The sequence below is a fragment of the Carettochelys insculpta genome, chromosome 4 (assembly GCF_033958435.1).
Source record: "Carettochelys insculpta isolate YL-2023 chromosome 4, ASM3395843v1, whole genome shotgun sequence".
Classification (NCBI taxonomy): domain Eukaryota; kingdom Metazoa; phylum Chordata; order Testudines; family Carettochelyidae; genus Carettochelys; species Carettochelys insculpta.
This window is the reverse complement of record NC_134140.1, coordinates 61934352-61956156: the sequence shown is the minus strand read 5'-3', so window position 1 is coordinate 61956156 and position 21805 is coordinate 61934352.

Below are 21805 nucleotides of genomic sequence, written 5' to 3'. Positions count from 1 at the left end.
TGAAATTATTCCCAAATTTGGGGAACTTGTTTTTAGATTTTGGCCCATTCGGAAAGTCTTATGCTTGTCCAAAATAAAATGTACTACTAGGAAAACAAATTAATAGAGATTGTCAACCCCAGAACTACACTGTGGCAGGTCTAGGCATACTTGCTGTGCAGTTCCTTCAAATGTGTTTATGGTTAGGAAGAGTCATTATCAGTGATCAAGACTGCACCATTAGACCACAATCCTGCAAAGATTTCTGCACTTCCATGATTTTACACAATACTGTCAATACTCATACCCATTAAATAAAGGGAAGAAGGATTCTTTCGAAGACAGGGTTTATTTTCGAAAGAACAATGTCTACACTGGTTTTCTTCTTTCGAAAGAAGCTCTTTTGAAAGAATATGCAACTATGCACTTCAGTTGCATTCTCAATTCCCTTCATTTGCATACCTCTTTCAAAAGAGGAATGCAAGTGTAGATGCACCCATAGTGCATTACCTTCAAACTCAAGGAGACTGAATGCTATTTTTGGCAGTTTATTACTGATATGAGTAGCATTTATTACTGCAGAGCTGAGAAATAGCAGGTACCAGTTATACCATTGTTTCACCTGAAGGGTACTCTCTGCTTCAGTTCAATCTCCTGGGATCTTTACATTCCTACCACATTTAAATCCTTTTGATGGCTTGTTAATTGTCACCTTAGTGGTTTCCAAATAACATTTTTTATTTGTCTTCATTTCCTTTAATATTTTGTAGCCTTTGCTGAATGATGATTTGGAAAAGCACTGCATAATATATTGTAGGTCAAGAATAAGCAAGAGTTAGTAATTTTTTATTATTTATTGCTCTGCACAAAATATTTTTAAAAGTAAAGGTATTAGTGGGCCAACAGTACTAAATTAGAATTGCTTTGGTTAGAAGCCAAAACTGTTGTTCATGGCAATGATTTTTTACTGAGAATAATCCACACAAATGTGCAGTCAGTATCAGTTGTGCCTAGCTACAAAAAATATGTACTCAGCTCATCAGTCAGTACTTGATCTTACAAGATTATGAGTTCCCCCTGCTACTATTGAAACCAGATTTACAGAACTGTTCACACAGTGAACTTATGATAATTATGCTCACTTGGGTGTGTGTTCTTAGTGCGAGGCTCATTGTGAGGATTTTATTTTTAATTTTTGGCTTCAACTTTAGGGCGGCACATGAATTCAGTTCATTCATTTTTCCCTTCAATAATAAGGCATTAGCTGATTGGAAAACGGGAATGTCATGGAGATCATCACACTGTTCCATGTTGTTCTTTGTAACAACCATGTGACCCAAAGTTGCCCAATAAGCTTTTGAAAGAAGAGTGAAGAAAATAAAGTATTTAATATTGCCTTTGAAAAGTGTGTGCAAACATACAAGTGGACACAGAGGGGTGTTTGCAGCAATCCAGTCTCTGCAGCTGCTAATTTTCAGGTTGGTCCAGCTTTGCAGTGTGTCATGACTATTTAGAGATGTGGGTGACTGCAGTCCAAGAAAAGAGTGAGCTTGGAAGTTTGAGAACATTAATAAGACTTGTGGGATGTGTCTACACTAGTTCCTTACTTCAAAGGGAGCATGGTAAGTAAGGTGTCAAGAGATTATTAATGAAGTGCTGTGGTGCATATGCGGCACTTCATTAAGCTAATTCTCCCCCACTGTAAATTTGAAGTGTTAAACCATGTAGTCTCAAAATTTTGAGGAGTAAAGGGACTTCAAAGTTGCCCAGGCACTTCAAAGTACCAGCAGGTTAGCCATGGCTACATGCGAGCAGGCACTTCAAAGTTGCCACCGGAGGAGAATTAGCTTAATGAAGTGCTGCATATGCACTGCAGCGCTTCACTAATAATCTCCCGACACCCTACTTACCATGCTCCCTTCGAAGTAGGGAGCTAGTGTAGACACAGCTGTAGAGAATTTCCAGTCTGCATGCCCCTCTTTTTTACACTGATGCTTGACAATTTTGGAAAGGCGGACATAAAACATGAGTTTGAAACACTAATTAGCACGTTTAGATCTTCAAAGTACTGTGAGAACATTGATTCCTACTTCTTTGTTAAATGAATAAGGAAATATTTTAAACCCCATTTAAAGGTGAGGAACGTAGGTGAAAGTGGAAAAATAACTTGCCAAAGGCCCTTTAACAAGTCAGAGGTAAAGCCACAATTAGAATGGAGAAGTAAGTATCTAGACTCCAAACATTTACTCTGCTCATTGAACATGATGCCTCTGTTTGGTTTGGATTTAAGAGATCTGTCAGTTTTTAAGTCATATATCTTATTCACACATTCTTAGAAACACAGAGATGAAGTGCCCCTCTCCATAAAGCATGGTTTCCCTGTGGGGGTGTGAAGAAATTCCAGAGGGGCATGAGGTGACCCAGCACCCCATTATGTTTTAAATAACATTTTAATAATATTTTTATATTAAGTTTTTGTGTTTGTTTTAAATTACAAATTGATTTTCTTGTTAAAGGAGGGTTGGCTGATGGTAAAGAAGAGGTGGGGGGAGCATGATGGTTTCTGAAAAATCAAAAGGAGGGTGTGACTCTGAAAAGTTTGGGAACCACTGCCTTGAAGGGTGTACAGCGTGTGGAGGAGATGTAAGGTGTCAGCATGACACCTGGTCCCCCTTCATTTTGCACCCGATTTGTAGTGAACATGAAATTCATAATTTAACATACCTTAACGTGGGAGACTGGGAAGGATTAAAAAAAATGAAAGTGGATCTTGAATATGTGATTTACTTGTGCCAGTTAATTTTTGTGAAATTAAAAACTTATACAATTTGCAGATGAACATAAACAGCAGAACAATATTCAGATTCCTATATAAATGTAGAAGCAAAAGTGTGTTGTAAAGCGAATCTGCTAGAGAGGAATAATGGCCATCCCACTATCTATGAAACAATGAATCTTTGCCTAAAGCAGTACAGTAAGGCTTTTCGTAACTTTTGCATGCACAGTAAAGACTAAGTTGTAGCATCCACAGAGGTTTAAATTAATTTCAGAAAGAAAATTATGACATTAATTTTGTTTTCTTCACACATAATTTGGAATTAGTATTCAGGAAGCATTTTCCCATTTGCCTTAATGAAATGACAGAGGTGGGCTTGTGGGGAGAGCCTTAATTGTTCAGCATTCCATTTCTGTTGGACTCATTTTGGAGCTTGGCCATTAGTCTGAAATAGCTGAAGTAAACTGCTGTTTGTAAGCTGGAGCACCTGACTCCAGGCTGTGACTTGGGCATATTCAGAAGGCCAATAAATAATCAAAAGTCCGAGAAGATTCCAATTATTGTCAGAAGTGTGGTCGTCTGTAAAGCTCCTGTGGAAATATAATTTCATTTAGTATACGGTCATGTATTCACTGTTTAAGGTGACATTTGTAATGCTTCTGACCCCAAGTGATCTCTGTTAATATAAAACAGTATGTTGCAGCACTGTGGTATTATGATTGAGTTACTAGTAATGGCTGTTAATATTTTTTGCAAAGTATTTCTTGATTATGTTGTTTAAAACATGCTGGGCTGATGGTACATATCACAGTAAATGAGGAATGATCAAGTGACTGCCACAAAGCAAGACTCACCTTGGGATCATTATAAACCATGATTTTTCATTAGTGAATTGCTACAGCAGTATCTGGTTATTTAGGCTACCAACAGGGTGGCACATTTAATTCTTCATCCATTTAGAAGTTGTTGGAATATCAATCTCTGTTGTGCATCTTCAAATGGAACAGATTTTTTTGTGTGTGATTAGAAAAAGAGGTGGGGAATTAAAAACTAAACATAACACCAGTGCACAGAATAGATTTTCAAAGACCTAAAGAGACATGTTTACAGCTTTCAGTAACAGCACTTGCAGCTGAGGATTCAATCTAGCTTTAATTACTGACACAAAGCTTACTTCTGGCATTATCATTTCCTTAATCATTCTTCCTGGTAGTATACTTACAAACTTAATAGAAGCCTCCTTCCCACAATGGTGCATCGAGAAAATTTAGTAAATATTTTATCCAGCAGATATTTTGATAAAATTCTTTTATTTTATAGCTGACATGATTGCACAGAAAGGGCACAGGAATTACATTCCTGTATGAACTAGACTTGAGTACTCCATGTCTTTGTGTGCTGTGTCTCCCGAAATTTCAATGTAGAACCTCAGTATTTATCTGTATTACAAAATCCCATATATTACTAATGTAAATAATAGGAGAGCCTGTTTGTCATAGGGACATTATCTTTCAAAATTTTCCTTCCTTTAGATTTTTGGCAAAGTATAACTAATATAAGGAAATACTCTGCATACTTAGCATGAGATATATTAATAACATTACTACGTTAAAAAAGTAAACAAGAAAATAAAAAACTTTTTCAGGATGCCTCCTTCATAAGGGGCTTGTCTATACTAGAAAGTTTAACTGGCAAAATTCTGCTGGCATACCTATTTTAGAAGACAGTTTTAACCTTTTGGCTTCCACTCTGGTGCAACACATCAGATCACCTGGTTGAATCAGCAAAACACATGAAGCTGGAAAACAGTGTTGCTTGTGTCACCATTCAGTGCCCTGTTATATGTAGTGCATTGTGGAACACTAATACTCATCTCAGGAAATTGCGGGAGTTAGAACATAAGATCTGGACCAAAGGTCCATCTTGCCCAGTATCCTGTCTTCCAGCAGTGATCAATGCTGTGTGTCCCAGAGTGAATGAACAGAACAGGTAGTCATCAAGTGATTCCTCTCCTGTCACCCATTTCCAGCTTCAGACAGAGTACAAATACCATTCCTACCTATCCTGGCTCATAGCCATTATCACGAGCCTTCCCGAATTTATCTAATACTTTTTTGAACCCTGTTAAAGTCCTGATCTTCACAACATCCTCTGGCCAGGAGTTCCACAGGTTGACTGTGTTGTGAGGAAACTTCCTTTTTATTTGTTTTAAACCTGCTACCTATTAACTTCATTGGGTGACACAAATGAAAGTTGGAAGTCAAGTTCCCATAAGTCCCTATTTCCATCCAATAATATTCTCTTTTCAGTGTTCATAAAAATTTCCAGAGCTAGAGTTGCTAATTTCCTAATAGTGCAGAACTGTACATCTGCCCCTGGCTTCTTTTTTCAGGTTCCACCCCGGCTCATTCTATCCTCCCCCTTCATTGGCCTCCCCCTCTCCCCAGGCTGCCCATTTTCATCTGGCTTATGGTGTAGGGGTTGGGGAGGGAACTGTCTGGAGGAGTAGGCTCCGCAATAGGGCCAGAAATGAAGGGTTCAGGATGTGGAATGGGGCTGTAGGCTGAAGTAAGGGCTTGGGGTTCAAACTCTGGAATGGGACTGGGGATGAGGAGTTTGGAGCACAAGACAGTGTTTTGGGCTGGATGATGGAGCCTAGAGATAGTGTGAGACTTGGCTCCGAGTTGATGCAGGGGGTGGAGTGTGTGGGGGGAAGTATGAAGTCTTGGTTGGGGGTGTGGATTCTGAGGTGGGACCAGAAATGATGGAGTTAAGAGCTCAGGGGAACCTGCAGGATGGGGCAAAGGGCTAAGGTGCAGTAGTGTGTGTGGGAGAAAATATTCTACCCAAATTACAACAGTAACTCTTCAGTATTCTCTCTCTTCTATGTAGAACATTGGATCTACACATCTGCTTTTTGCCTTCGCTTGTCTCCAGTTTTACTCTTAGGCTGTGTCTAGACTGCAGGCTTCTGTCAAGAAAACTTTTGTCAACACAAGTTTTGTTGACAGAGCATGCAACCAGACTACAAATCTTTCAGCAGAGATCTGCCAGTGGGGAGCATTCTGTCAGCATCTGTGTACATCTCGTTCCATGAGGAAGAAGGGATGTCTTGACAGAGGGCTTTTCTCCTGACATTGACCCAATGTGAATGTTAGCCAAATGTTAGCAAAGCCTGTCCTGACAGAACTGTTGGCAAAAGACATGCAAGAGCGTTGCACAATTTGTGTATCTTTTTAAACAGAGATGGATTTATTTGGGATTTTGATCTCCTTGGTTTCCAGGCCTCTGTTTACTAAAACTGCATACTTTCACAGCAGAAATAATTGGGTGTCTGCTTTGTTCTGCAAGAGGGCAGCCAGAGAATGTGGCCTAGCAGAACAGGACAGTGGGAAGCCCTAGAGTGCAAGAAGGCAGGTGTCAGTGGCATGATTACCACACTGAAGAAAAATTCCAAGGGGTCTTCCGTGACTATACCCCATCATATGTAGATTCTTTTTTAAAACCTAAGAAGCTCCTGAGACACTGAATTTTAACCGTGGGCTGAAAACAACATGAATTAGTTTCTTACTTTCCTTGACATCCAAAATGAGTTGTGATGTTATGTACACAGACCAGCTCATATGTGGGACGTGCAAGTGATTAGTAAACTACTACTTCTCTGAGGCAATCGTTGTCTTTATGTAGCAAATTATTTTACGGGTTCAGTCATTTGCCAGCAACTCCCTTTCAAATTTGTGTTTCAACTCTGCTTAGCACAATGAAAGGAAAATAAAAGGGAAATATGGGGTGTGTCTACACTAGCTGCCTACTTTGAAGGGAGAATGGTAAGCAGGGTGTCAGGAGATTATTAATGAAGTGCTGCGGTGTACAAGCAGCACTTCATAAAGCTAAATCTCCCCCGTGGCAATGCCAAAGTGTGAAATTTTGAGGAGTAAAGGGACTTCAAAGTTGCTCAGACACTTTGAAGTACCCATGGATTAGCCGCGGCTACACGTGAGCCGGCACTTTGACATTTAACATGTTGAAGTTGCCCCGGGGAGAATTAGCTTAATGAAGTGATGCGTATGCACTGCAGTGCTTCATTAATGATCTCCCAACATCCTACTTACTGTGCTCCCTTCGAAGTAGGGAGCTAGTATAGATACAGCCATAGGGTAACAACCTCTGGATGGGATAAACTGGTTAATCTTCTAAATTTAGTTCAGGCTGTGTATGGGCAGGGGTGAGAGAGAGAGAGCATAGAAAAAGTTGTAATGTTGAAGTAAGACTGTTCCTTGCTCCTGAAATGTCTGATACTGTAAGGTTCCGTTGCTGCCCCCAGATCCAGTGAGTTCACTAGGATCTAGGAGGCTTGGAAGTTCCCAGGAAGCACTCACTGACTCAGAGAAATAAACTTAGAAGACTAAAGCTATTGCAAACAGTATGTTTTGGCTTCTAGTAGTAGCCATTGTTAGAAATGTTTTCCTTCAATCTGTATTTGTTGGAACAAATATTCTCCGCTTAGTGCTTGGGATAATCTGAAAAAAAGTTTTACTGTAACATAGATACTTTTTTCTAAATCTTTTTTTTTCCATGTTCATTCGTTAGAAGAAAGAAAAATGATTTCTAAAGAGCAAGCTGTTAAAACTATTTTACAAGCTCATTCTTCTATTAACTGGCTAGCCCCATTACCTTTCATAGGGTGATTTTTCATTTGGGTCGTTAGACATGTCCCGTTGAGTAACTTAATTTCTAAAGTCTTGTCTTCCTGAACACATGAAATGAGCAAGAGGATCTTATTGGCTCCTTCCATTAGAAGTCATGAAATATGGTGCCTTATTTAAAAAGGCTATATTTAAACTTTTTTGGAAAGTTAGCACCACTTTTTTCCTTGTTCCGTTTGCTTTGTGAAATTGGGAATTACAACAATGTCTATAATTTGGGTGATCCTGATCTCATTTCATTGTTTTGAATAGAAAATAAAATATTTTTGCAAAGCAATATGTAAAGAGATGCTAAATTAATAAACACGTTACATGTCATTACTAGCTTCTTAAAATTGTCCACATCCAACAAGACCAGTGGCTGAATATGGTACAGTAGTAGCTGAGGTACTTACCAGGTTGACAACAAGGATGCTTGATGCTTTAGCAGACAACTAGAATATGACAGAAAAATGGTGATGTGGTTATTATAAGCTGTAATAATTTGTAAACTGAGAAAGGGGAGTACTCCTAAAATGGATTTTATTATGTTGGGGAGAGTGGAAAGTGTATATTTCTCCTAAATTCAGTAGTAGAGTAGTAAGAAGTGCATGAAATTAAAAATATATTAGCATTTGTCTTTTATTTTCACCTGTTCATAACTTATGCTGTTACGCAGACCCCTGTTCCATGTAACTTATAACTAGCCAACATAAAAGTAATGTGCAAGTAATAGCCAGGTAAATGTAGAGTGATAGCTGAACAGTACACACCCAAACACTTGAAGGTTATAACTGAGAAAGTTATAACCCAGGCCATAATTTTCACAGTATTATCTAAGAGAATAAAAACATTAAAATAAAATATATTATATATTTGCACTTGGTATTATAAGAATTCAAATACATTTTCATGAAATGAGCATTTTTTCACTTCTTTGTGCTTCCACTGAAACGGATGTTAAATGGATTACTTTAGCAATCAGTCTCAAGTGTTAAATGTTGTGCTTTGAAAAATCAGGTCATTGCATGGTATCCATTGTGAACTTGTGTAGCTCAGTCACCCTTATATTACAGTGCTGAGTATGTGACATACTAACAGGCAGGTTTTGTCTTTAAGTGTTATTTAAAGAGTTAGTCTTAGCTCTTTACAACTAAGAATGACAACCCTTAATTTAATTGTTAATTTTATAATTTTTCAGTAGACAGGTATTGGTCTTTACACTGGATTGGAAACTGAGTCCCCAAAGAAAATGAATGTAACTATTATCATAGTTATGGTTGCTTATCACTCTAATTATAATTCATATCCAATAACAAACACCTTTTCAAGCAATATTTAATTCATACCATGAAGCTGAGCATAAAAGTACATATCGGGAGAATTCATTAGAAATTTTAAAAGTAAGCTGAGTAAATGTGCCTCAGAGAATGCATTTGAATTTGTAAAACTATTTAAATTATCTCTTACATATTATCAAAAAAATCCACAAGGGATACTCAATTAGGCAAAAAAGCTGTTCAGGGCCACAAACCATTGGGCATCTATTTCATAGTGCTTATGTAAACTGAGGGGTGGAGGAAGAGTAGGTGAGGAAGTAACAGTACACAGGTGAAAATAAATAAATAAGCAGGGTGAAACCAGGGTAATTAAAATATAATTCCCTCATAATTAGTTCTCTAGTCTTTGCCTACTCATTCATTTGCCAGTGAAATATTTTAATATGACACCCAATTGTTGTTTCATTTAAGCATGCTTTTATGTAATGTATAATGTATTGACTTTTTTAGTTAGTCCATTCATAATCTGGTCCTCTTTCAGTAAGTGTGCTTAGATTGGCTGTTACTGAGTAGACAAAGAAGACTTGACTGTACGTGTGTTAAGCTGCTTTATCTACAACATTCATATCTGCAAACACTTAAGCAGATAGTCCATTTTTATATACTTGTGCATCCCATTACTTACTAAGCACCTACGGTGTTGGAATCATTAAAACTGATTTCATTTCAGTCTCATGTTAGGATTTTCAAGGGCCCTGCAGAGATTTTCCCTCAGCCTGCACCTCAGAGCTGAATTCTTTTATGTTCTCTTTCTACCAACAATAACAACATGTTCAAGCTCTATATTTTGTTTTCACCTGCTTCTGTCTTTTTGCCTCCTCCCATCCTGCTCTTTGCTAGGCATGCAGTAATCATATGATCCCAGGACACCACACTGAGATCTTTATCCTCATTCATACAATCATAGAATTCTAGCGCTAGAAGTGACCTCAGGAGGTAATCTAGTCCAGCCCCCTGCCTGAAGCAGGCTCAACCACAGTTAAATCATTCCAGCTATGACTATGTCAAGTGGGGGCTTAAAAAACCTGTAGGGATGGAGATTCCAACTCCTCACTCAGTAACACAGTCCTTCACCACCCTGCTGGTGAAATAGTTTTTCCTAATATCCAACCTACACCTCTTCCTCTAATTTCAGACCATTTTTCCTTGTTCTGCCATCTGTCACCACTGAGAACAGTCTCTCTAAAGAGGATGCAGAGCCCTCTTCCAGGAAGTTGAAGACTATCAGTCTTCCCTTTTGCAAACTAAATAAGCCCAAATCTCTCAGCCTTTCCTCACGGGTCACACCCTTGATAATTTTCATGGCCCTCCACTGAACCTGCTCCAGTGCATCTACATCCTTTCTATACTGGGAAGCCTAGAACTGGACACAATAATCCAGATGGGGCCTTACCAATGCTGAGTGGAGGGGAATAATAACTTCTCTGGATCTGCTAGAAATGCTTCTTCTAATGCACCCCAATCTGCCATTAGCCTGCTTGGCTACAAAGGCACACTGTTGACTCAAATGCAGCCTCTCACCCCTTGTAAATTCGCAGCTCCTTTTCTGTTGTGCTCCTACTGAGCCGGTCGATACACAGCCTGTAACAGTGCTTGGGATTCTTCCATCCCAACTCAGGACTCAGCACTTCTCCTTGTTGAACCTTATCAGGTTTCTTTTAGCCCAATCCTCCAATTTTTCCAGGTCACTCTAGACTCTGTCCCTACTCTCCAATATATCTAGCTGTCCCCCTATCTTGGTGGTCATCTGCAAATTTGCTGAGGGTGCAATTTGTCCTGAACTCCAGGTAATTAATAAAGATGTTGAACAATATTGGCCCTAGAACCGATCCTTGGAGCACTCCACTTGAAACCGACCACCAACAAAACATTGAGTCATTGGGCCTGTCGGTCAAGCCAGCTTTCTATCCATCTTATAGTCCATGAATCCAATCCATACGTCCTTAACTTATGAACAAGGATGTTGTGGGAGACTGTATGAAAGGCTTTGCTGTATCAGCTTTTGCTTTTGCTATATCACATCACATCCCTTGACTTTCCCATGGACACAGAGCCAGTTACCTCCTCATAGAAGCTAATCAGATTAGTCAGGCATGATTTGCCCTAGGTGAATCCATATTGACTAGCCTTAATCACTTTCCCCTCTTACAAGTGCTCCAGAATGGATTCCTTGAGGATCACCTCCATGATTTTTTTGGGGATTGAGGTAAGGCTGATTAGTTTATAGTTTCCTGCATTGTCCTCCTTTCCTTTTTAAAGATGGGAACTACATTTGCCTTTTTCCTGTCATCCAGGATCTCTCCTGCTCTCCACAAATTTTCAAAGATAATGGCCAAAGTCTCTGCAATTATATCTGCCAATTCCTTCTGGACCCCTTGGATCTGTGTATCTCTGGCTTTCCTAAGTAGCTCTTAACCTCTTCTTTCCCTACTGAGAGCTGCCTACCTCCATCCTATGCTGCATTGCCTACTGTTGTTTTTTGGGAGCTGATCTTGTCTGTGAAGACAGAGGCAAAGAAAAAAAGCATTGGGTACTTCAGCTTTTCCTACATCATCTGTCAGAAGGTTGTCTCCCTCATCCAGTAATGGCCTCACACCCTCTCTGATTGTCCCCCTATTGTTACATGCCTGTAGAAATCTTTCTTGTTACCCTCCACGTTTCTTGCTAGCTGCAGTTTGAATTGTGCTTTTGCTTTCCTGATTACTTCCCAGCATTCTTCAGCAGCATATTTATACTCCTCCTTAGTCATCTGTCCAAGTTTCCACTTCTTATATGCATGCTTTATGAGTTTGTGCTCACCAAGGATTTCCGTTAAGACAAGCTGGTTGCCTACCATGTTTGCTTTTCTTACTTCACATTGACACAGTTTGATCCTGTGCTTTCAATAAGACCTCTTTAAAATATTGCCAGTTCTCCTGAACTCCTTTCGCCTTCATATCCATTTCTCAAGAGATCCTGCCCATCAGCTCTCTCAGGGAGTTGATGTCTGCTCTTCTGAAATCAAAGGTCTGTATTTTACTGCTCACCTTTCTTGCTTTTGTCAGGATCCTGAAATTTACCATCTCATAATCACAGCAGCCAAGGTTACCACCCACTTCTATTTCTCCCACTAGTTCTTCCCTGTTTGTGAGTAGTGGGTCAAGCTGCGCACAGCCTCTGGTTGGTTCTTTCAGCACTTGTACCAGGAAGTTATCCCCAACATGCTCCAGAAACTTCCTGGATTGTCTGTGTGCTGCTGTATTTGTCTCTCCCCACGAATGTCAGGGTGATTAAAGTCTCCTATGAGAACCATGGCCTGTGATTTGGAAGCTTTTCTGAGGTGTCTGAAAAAATCCTCATCTACCTGATCTGACAGCCTACAGCAGACACCAACCACACTGTCACCTCTGTTGCTTCTCCCTCTAAGCTTAAACCCAAAGGCTGTTTCTGCACATGCCACTTTTGGAGAAATTGGCATGCTAACAAACAGCCCAAAATATGCTAATGAGACATGGATGCAAATTCCTGGCACCTCATTAGCATAAGGTCACATGATTTGAAGTCCAGAAGATGTTCTTCTGGACTTAAAAAAAACGTGTAGAAGTGCAGCCTGGGGGCGGGGCGGGGGCGGCGCGGGTCTTCCGGAAGGAAGGATTTCTTCTGGAGACCCCTTCTTCTCAAAAACTTTCACAGGGGCCGCACTTCTGCACATTGTTTCGGAGTCCGGAACAATGTCTTCCGGACTGCAGATCACGTGACCTTATTCTAATGAGATGCCAGGAATTTGCATCCACGTCTCATTAGCATATTCTGGGCTGTTTATTAGCATGCCACTTTCATGTAGAAACAGCCGAAGACTCTCTACTGGCTTTTCTCCCTCCATATACTGGAGCTCTGAGCAATCATACTGCTCTCTCACATACAACGCAACTCCTCCTCCTTTTTCTTTTCCCCTGCCTGACCTTCCTGAACAGTTTATACCCTTCCATAACCATGTTCCAATTATGCGAGTCATCCTACCAAGTCTGTTGTTTCAACCACTTCATATTTCTTTGACTGTTCCAGGACCTCTAATTCTTGCTGTTTGTGTAACTCATGTCTGTTAAAACCACATCTCCATTTGGGGATTAAGAGGTGTGTGAAAATGGAGAAGATTGTTTTCAAAAGTAGCATTTCAAGTTAACTCCTCCCTTTGCTAACAATATTGTATGCTCTGATTAGCATCTTTAGCTAGTGTGCTTCTTTGCAGCACAACTGAACAAATTATAAATATCACAATATTGGTTGTATTTAAAATGGGAAATACTGGAAAAGCCTCACGCAAGGGATAAATGTTCAAATCTCAATGGTTCCCATAGTTAGCATGTTTTATTTCATCCATGGGCAATTGAGGGGGGAGAGAGAAACTTTAAGTGAAGTTTCCATGCTGATCAGCTGTTTTTTTCTTAAGAATTGGTGTGAACCTACTCTAAAATGGAACCTATACACTTCCTAGTGTAAAATCTAACCCTGTTCATGAGGGTTAGAGTCCATAACAAACAATTTAACAGTAACATAGTTCGGGTAAAGACTTCTCCGAAGGGTAGGCTGCTCCTGTGCTTAGCACCTTGACTGCCTTATCCTATATTTCTAAAATTCTTTTTCCCCCCCAGTCTCTACAACCATTCTTATTTCACTTATATCTAAGAGCAGTAAAAAAGCTACCTGCTATCACGAGCAGAACCTATTTTGCCTCTTCCCAGCAGAATCAATACCTGCTAAACAGCAAACCATCCCGTAGTTGGGACCCTCCTTCCAGAGGGTGATGTTGTATCCTCTCGTGCCGAGGATACTTCTCCGGGGGAGGGAGCGCCAGCTGTTAGGAAGAAGCAGGTTTTAGTAGTGGGGGATTCGATCATTAGAAATATAGATAGTTGGGTTTGTGATGACCGGGAGAACCGTATGGTGACTTGCCTGCCTGGTGCGAAGGTTGCGGATCTCTCGAGGCATCTAGACAGACTTATGGGCAGTGCTGGGGAGGAGCCGGTCGTCGTGGTACATGTTGGTACCAATGACATAGGGAAGGGTAGAAGAGATGTTCTGGAGGCCAAATTTAGGTTACTAGGAAAGAGACTGAAATCCAGAACATCTTTGGTGGCATTCTCTGAAATGCTTCCAGTTCCACGCGCAGGGCCAGATAGACAGGCAGAACTTCAGAGTCTCAATGCGTGGATGAGACGATGGTGTAGGGAAGAGGGGTTTAGATTTATTAGGAACTGGGGACACTTTTGGGGTAGGGGGAGCCTATACAGGAAGGATGGGCTCCACCTAAATCAAGGTGGATCCAGACTGCTGGCATTAAACATTAAAAAGGACATAGAGCAGTTTTTAAACTAAGAGGTGGGGGAAAGCCGATTGGTGCGGGGGAGCACCTGGATCGGACGGAGACTTCTCTTACACGAGGCTCCATAGACAGGGATTCCCTAGAAGTTAGTCAGATAGGGAACGTGGGAAATAATATATGGGCAAGATCAGATGTGAAACAATCGTGCATAAAAAAATCCACCACGTCTGTGAAAGGCGGACATATAAATAGTGGTAGTTTTCTAACATGCTTTTACACTAATGCTAGGAGTCTGTCTAATAAGATGGGTGAACTGGAGTACCTCATATCAAAGGAGGAAGTTGACATAATAGGCATCTCAGAAACATGGTGGAATGAGGACAATCAGTGGGACACTATCATACCGGGATATAAATTATATCGGAAAGACAGAACAGGTCGTGCGGGTGGCGGAGTGGTACTATATGTGAAGGATAATATAGAATCAAATGAAGTAAAAATCCTAAAGGAATCAAAATGTTCCATAGAATCATTATGGATAACAATTCATTCCTCTAATATGAATATGGCATTAGGAATATATTACCGACCACCTAACCAGGACAGTGATAGTGATGCTGAAATGTTAAGGGAGATTAGAGAGGCTATCAAAATAAAAAACACAGTAATAATAGGAGATTTCAATTATCCCCATATTGATTGGGTGCATGTCACCTCAGGACGGGATTCAGAGATTAAATTTCTTGATGCCTTAAATGACTGCTTCTTGGAGCAGCTAGTACAGGAACCCACAAGGGGAGAGTCGATTCTCGATCTAGTCTTGACTGGAACGCAGGATCTGGTCCAAGAGGTAACTGTTACTGGACCGCTTGGAAATAGTGACCACAATATAATAACTTTTAATATTCCTGTGTTGGGAAGAACACCGCAGCGGTCAAACACTCTGGCATTTAATTTCAAAAAGGGGAATTACACTAAAATGAGGAAGCTAGTTAAACAGAAACTAAAAGGTAGAGTAATTAAACTAAAATCCCTGGAAGCTGCATGGAAACTGTTTAAAGACACCATACTAGAGGCCCAACTTAAATGTATACCCCAAATAAAAAAACACAGTAAGAGACCTAACAAAGAACCACCATGGCTAAACAGCCATGTTAAAAAGGCAGTGAGAGAGAAAAGGGCAGCTTTTAAAAAGTGGAAGTCAAATCCTAGTGAGGAAAATAGAAAGGAACATAAACACTCCCAAATTAACTGTCATAATGTAGTAAGAAAAGCCAAAAAAGAGTTTGAGGAACAGCTAGCCAAAAATTCAAAAAACAATAGTAAAATGTTTTTTAAATACATTAGAAGCAGGAAGCCTGCTAAAAAAGCAGTGGGGCCCTTGGATGATAAAGATATAAAAGGAGCGATCAAGGAAGACAGTGCCATTGCGGAGCGATTAAATGATTTCTTTGCTTCAGTCTTCACGGCTGAAGATGTTACAGAGGTTCCTAAATCTGAGCCAGCCTTTTTAGGCGACAAATCTGAGGAACTCACTCAGATTGAAGTGACATTAGAGGAGGTTTTGGAATTAATTGATAAGCTGAATAGTAACAAGTCTCCAGGACCAGATGGCATTCACCCAAGGGTTCTGAAAGAACTCAAATGTGAAATTGCGGAGTTATTAACAGTGGTTTGTAACCTATCCTTTAAATCCACTTTGGTACCAAATGACTGGAAGACGGCCAATATAACACCAATATTTAAAAAAGGCTCTAGAGGAGATCCTGGCAATTATAGACCGATAAGTTTAACATCAGTACCAGGTAAATTAGTAGAAACACTAGTAAAGAGTAAAATTGCAAGGCACATAGAAGAGCACGAATTGTTGGGCAAAAGTCAGCATGGTTTCTGCAGAGGGAAGTCGTGTCTGTCTAATCTATTAGAATTCTTTGAAGGGGTTAATAAACATGCGGACAAGGGGCACCCAGTGGACATAATATACCTAGATTTCCAGAAAGCCTTTGACACGGTCCCACACCAAAGGCTTTTATGTAAATTAGGTGGTCATGGGATAGGAGGAAAGGTCCTTTCATGGATCGGGAATTGGTTAAAAGACAGAAAACAAAGGGTTGGAATAAATGGTAAATTTTCACAATGGAGGCGGGTAACTAGTGGTGTTCCCCAGGGCTCAGTCCTGGGACCGATCCTGTTCAACTTGTTCATCAATGATCTAGAAAATGAGGTAAGCAGTGAGGTGGCAAAGTTTGCAGATGACACCAAGTTGTTCAGGACAGTCAAAAGCAAAAGGGATTGTGAAGAACTACAAAAAGATCTCAGCAAACTGAGTGATTGGGCCGCAAAATGGCAAATGAAATTTAATGTGGGTAAGTGTAAGGTAATGCATGTTGGAAAAAATAACCCAAATTACACGTACTACATGATGGGGTCAAATTTAGCTACGACAGATCAGGAAAGGGATCTTGGAGTTATAGTGGATAGTTCTCTGAAGACATCCACGCAGTGTGCAGCGGCAGTTAGTAAGGCAAATAGGATGTTAGGAATTATTAAAAAAGGGATCGATAATAAGACAAAAGATATCATACTTCCCCTATATAAAACTATGGTACGCCCACATCTCGAGTACTGCGTGCAGGTGTGGTCTCCTCACCTCAAAAAAGATATATTGGCATTAGAAAAGGTTCAGAAAAGGGTGACTAAGATGATTAGGGGCTTGGAAAGGGTCCCATATGGGGAGAGGCTAGAGAGACTGGGACTTTTCAGTTTGGAAAAGAGGCGATTGAGGGGCGATATGATAGAGGTATATAAAATCATGAATGGTGTGGAGAAAGTGAATATAGAAAAATTATTTACCTTTTCCCATAATACAAGAACTAGGGGACACCAAATGAAATTGATGGGTAGTAGGTTCAAAACTAATAAAAGGAAATTTTTCTTCACACAGCGCACAGTCAACCTGTGGAACTCCTTGCCCGAGGCGGCTGTGAAGGCCAGGACTCTATTAGGGTTTTAAAAAGAGCTTGATAAATTTTTGCAGGTCAGGTCCATAAATGGCTATTAGCCAGGGATAAAGTATGGTGCCCTAGCCTTCATAACAAGGGCAGGAGATGGATGGCAGGAGATAAATTACTTGTCTTCTGTTCTCCTTCTCTGGGGCACCTGGCATTGGCCACCGTCGGCAGATGGGATGCTGGGCTTGATGGACCTTTGGTCTGACCCAGTATGGCCATTCTTATATTCTTATATTCTTATAAGGGATATTGAAGGAAAAAATTGCCAGCCTGTTAGTGGCTATGTCTACACTAGCACCCCCCTTTCCAAAGGGAGATGCAAATGAGACACTTAAGAATATGCTAATGAGGCCCTGCAATGAATATGCAGCACCTCATTAGCATAATCACAGCTGCAGCACTTTGAAAGTGCCATTTTCAATCATGTGTGGCTTGACTACACAGGTTCCTTTTCGAAAGGACCCTGTATGCTTCGCAACCCCCTTATTTCTATAACCAAATAGGAATAAGGAATTTTGAAGTGTGTGGGGTTCTTTCAAAAAGAACCCTGTATAGACAAGCTGCATGTGATAGAAAGCATCGCTTTTCAAGTGCCACAGCTGAGGCACTGCATATTCATTGCAGCACCTCATTAGCATATCCCCAAGTGTTTCATTAACATCCCCCTTTCGAAAATGGGTTGCTAATGCAGTCGTAGCCAGTATGTTGATTTAATTTTTGGTGATCCTGTTTCAATAAATTTGAGAGATTTTCTGCCATTAGAAAATCTGCCTCGACTCCAACTGCTATTCCTGTGGTGATCCCTGTCATTGAGCAGCTTGTAACCCAACTGTTTCTAATTGTAATAGAAACAAAAGTATCCTTCTTAGCACAGTACAGGACTGGTTTTTCTTTTTTTCAGTGAATAGAAATGTGGTTTATGTCCTGAATGTTTTAACCTAGAAAGTTACACTTTTGGCTTTTTGTGGGACTTTCTTTGTGATGCGTATCACAGAGTGTTAGAGCATGTACTCTTGCATATGCCCATTGCTACATTGTTTTCTGAAGTCTGTTCCTTTATCAGTTCTTCACTGTTGGATTTCATGTTTATTCTATGAGGACATATATTCTAGCTCCAAGAATAACAAAGAAATAAATCAAGGAGAAAGCATTTACTTATTATATTTTATTTATTTTCTGCCTGCTTGAGTTATAGCAAAGTGTTATTTCCTCAAGTGTTTTCATACAAAAAAATTGAGTAGTTTGAACACATTGAGACCATATTTTAAGTATCTGCATTCACATTGTAGTATGGACTACCAGTGATGTGACTTATTAAGATGTTGACAAAAAAGTGCTTATTTTGACTGAAAGGGGTTGATACCTAATTTTGTATAGTATAGAGTCTGAGGAATATAGCAACTGAATATTTGAATGAAGGGTAGTTTACTCTTTTGTATTAAAGGCTGACAGCATGAATGGTGCTCTTTGCATGAATGTGATGAATGATTGTACAATGAGAGCTCAATTACAGCAGGCCCAGTATACAGTAAACACTCCAGATTTGCACAATCAAGTTGTGCATGTCTCAGGTTAAGGTGGCTGCCACCCTTGACAGGAGTGGTTTCCTCGTCCCCGAAGTGGGAGTGAGCTGGGAACCAGGTGGCAGCCTGGCTCCCATTTGACTTTGCTTGCAGAGCCAGGACACTGAGAAGGGCAGCAGCCCTGGTTACCTCCTTGGCTCCAAAAAGTGGAGGGGAGCCAGGCTGCCCCTAGTTCCTGGCTCTCTTCCACTAGCTGGAGCCAGGGTACTGACCAAGGCTGCTGCCTGGTTCCCAGCTCCCCACCACTTGTGGGACCCAGGAAACTGACCAACTGGCCAGTTTCCCAGGTTCCACAAGTAGCAAGCAAAGGGGAGACAGGAACCAGGTTGCCCCTTAGTTCCTGGCTCCCTGCCACTCTGGGGGGACCCAGGAAACTGAGGAGCCCAGCAGGCAGCCTGGTTCCTGTCTCCCCTCGACTTGCATGAAAACTCATGTTCTGCCAGGGAGTGGTTTGCAGAAACTCAAACCTTGCATAACTCAAGGGTTTACTGCACTGTGTCTTTTAAAAATTTGAACAATGTTTGACTGGTCATTTTGAACAAGTCTGTCATGTTGCACACCAGTCATGGACAACCTAGACTGGTAAGTGGGCTGCATGTGTTGCCCTCCATCTCAATGGGCTGCATAACCAAGTCTCCTGGAGCAGAGTAGATTTGGTAAGTGCACTTGCATATCTAGCATTTGCAGGGTGTGCCAACTGAACCATGGGAGTCCTTAGATTGCATGCAGCAGGAAAGCACAGCTCTCAATAGATGTTGTTTGCAGTCAGCACACACAACTCATTTCTTAGCCCTTGCTTTACATGTACAAGCCTGCTGATGAGGGTGTGGGGGGGGGGGCAAAGAGGGCAGTTGCCCCCAGGCCCAGAATTTCAAATGGGTTCAGACCTCCAGCTGCCCCTGCTGTTACTTCAACAGTGGTAGCAACTGGAGTTCTAGGCCCCTTTGAAACACCGGAGTGTTGTACCATTGTGCCATGTATGGCTCTGAGGGCATGTGAGGCTGACTGCTCACAGCTTCACTGCTTCTGCCCTTGACCTAGCCCCTTCTGGGGCAGGGAGACAGGCCTCCCTCTCACTTTGCCCTGAACCCACAACATCTGTTGGTGCCACTGTATGCATATCACTTTCATAATACTGGTAGGAAAAAAAGGACATAGATGGAAACCAGCAGAATCTGGCAACCCTGTGCATTGGCAATGGTAAACAAAATGTCTTTTGGGCCATCCACACACAGAACTCCGATGGGCTGCATGCGGCCCTTGAGCCATAGCTGCAACACTCTTCCAGGTATCATGGCATAGGATAACACATGCTTCCTGTGTGAGTGGTAGTGCAGGTTAGCTGTCTTCATTCTTGCCAGTAAATGGGAATGATGCCAGGGTACTCCCTGAGGCTGCTGCTTTGGTTGCTTCTGCTTTAGTGCACCCTAAATCCAGCCACACTAGCTGCTGTTTGATAGATACCTGGGACCAGTTGCTTAAACAGTGGCCCATGTGGCTGGCATTAGATTCCCTCACAAACTGGACCCAGCATCACTCTGGGGTGACCTGAACAGCTAGCCCTGGGATGCCCAAGTGGCTGCAAAAGTTACAGAATCTGAGTTCCACAACTTCCATGACAAAATTGTAGGCTCACTTATGAGAATGTCTCACAGATCATGAGATTTTATTTTTAAATTGTGTTGTGTGTGAGGTTCTTTGTGCTTACCTTGTGTTTCTTAAAACTTCAGGTTACATTGATAACGTTTTCAAGCTTTTCTCTGCAATCATGAAGCCCAGAAACTTTTTTTTTAATGGAAGCTGAGATTCTCATGTATTCATATGATTTTAGGAAATGAAGACCAGGAAAAAATACTATATATTACAAAATGAAATCTGTAATCTGATGAAATCATGACAGCTGGCAATGTTGTATCATTGTTTGGCTCTAGAAGCCAGGGCCAAAGAAATGCACGTCTAATTCCTGTAGTCCTGAATGTATTCTTATCTGTGTATTTTTGTAGGCTATGCCTGGGATTTTGAAAGGCTTCTAAAGTCTTAGGGGTTGCAATCCCATTTAAAATTCAATTTTCTTAAAAGACCAACCCAATATGCAAGCATATTTGCTTTGTGTATAAACTGCATCCTGAAAAAAATATCCTTTTTTATATGCTGTTCCATTTTGTAGTTGCTAAAAGGTGTGCTGACAAATATGTTTGGTTCAATTAAGGAAACCTATTCAAAAATTGCCTCTGTCCCCTGTAATGGCAAATATTTGGAAATTCTGAACAATTTCCAGATAGTAATTTAAAAGAGAAATCTTAACCAATCCATATGAGGAAAGAATAATAAGACTGAGACTTTTCAGCTTACATATTCAGCGCCTCATAGTCATGCTGGCAGCCACGGCACTTTGAAATTGGTGCAGCTTGCCACCATGTGGCTTGTCCAGAGGGGGCTCCTTTTTTAAAGGACCGTGGCAACTTCGAAGTCCCCTTATTCCTATGAGCAGATGGGAATAAGGGGACTTCGAAGTAGCCAGGGTCCTTTCGAAAAGGAGCCCTGTCTGGACCAGCCGCGCAGCGGTGAGCCGTCTCAATTTCGAAGCGCTGTGACCGCCCACATGCTAATGAGGTGCTGAATATGTATTTCAGCGCTTCATTAGGAAACTTCGAAACAGCCATTTCGAAGTTTTTGGCTAGTGTAGACACGGCCTAAAAGTTGTAATCTAGCTAGAAGTTTAGTTGCACATTCAGGAGAAAAAACACTATTCTTTTTGATACTTTTTGAATAATTACATGTGTATTGTAAACAACAAAGTGCCCAGTTCTGACTTGCTTTTGACCTCCTTCACTTTTAAAAGCATTTGCTATAAATGCTACTCACACTTGAACTTTTGCTCAACCTGTAATGCAATGTCAGAAATACAGCTTTATAAAGAAAATGGCATATAAAAATTACATTGACAGCACAGTCTCTCCCCAGCCTTCTGCTATAGCAGTTCTGCACCTCCTGTGTGTTCCCAGTATACATTGCATGACTATATGGGTTGTGGTAACATCATGGTCTTGGCCTTAGAATGTTTACGTGACATGTAGTCATTATTTTGGCGTGCTGCCAGTGTTTTCCTGACAAATGGAAGGGAGATGC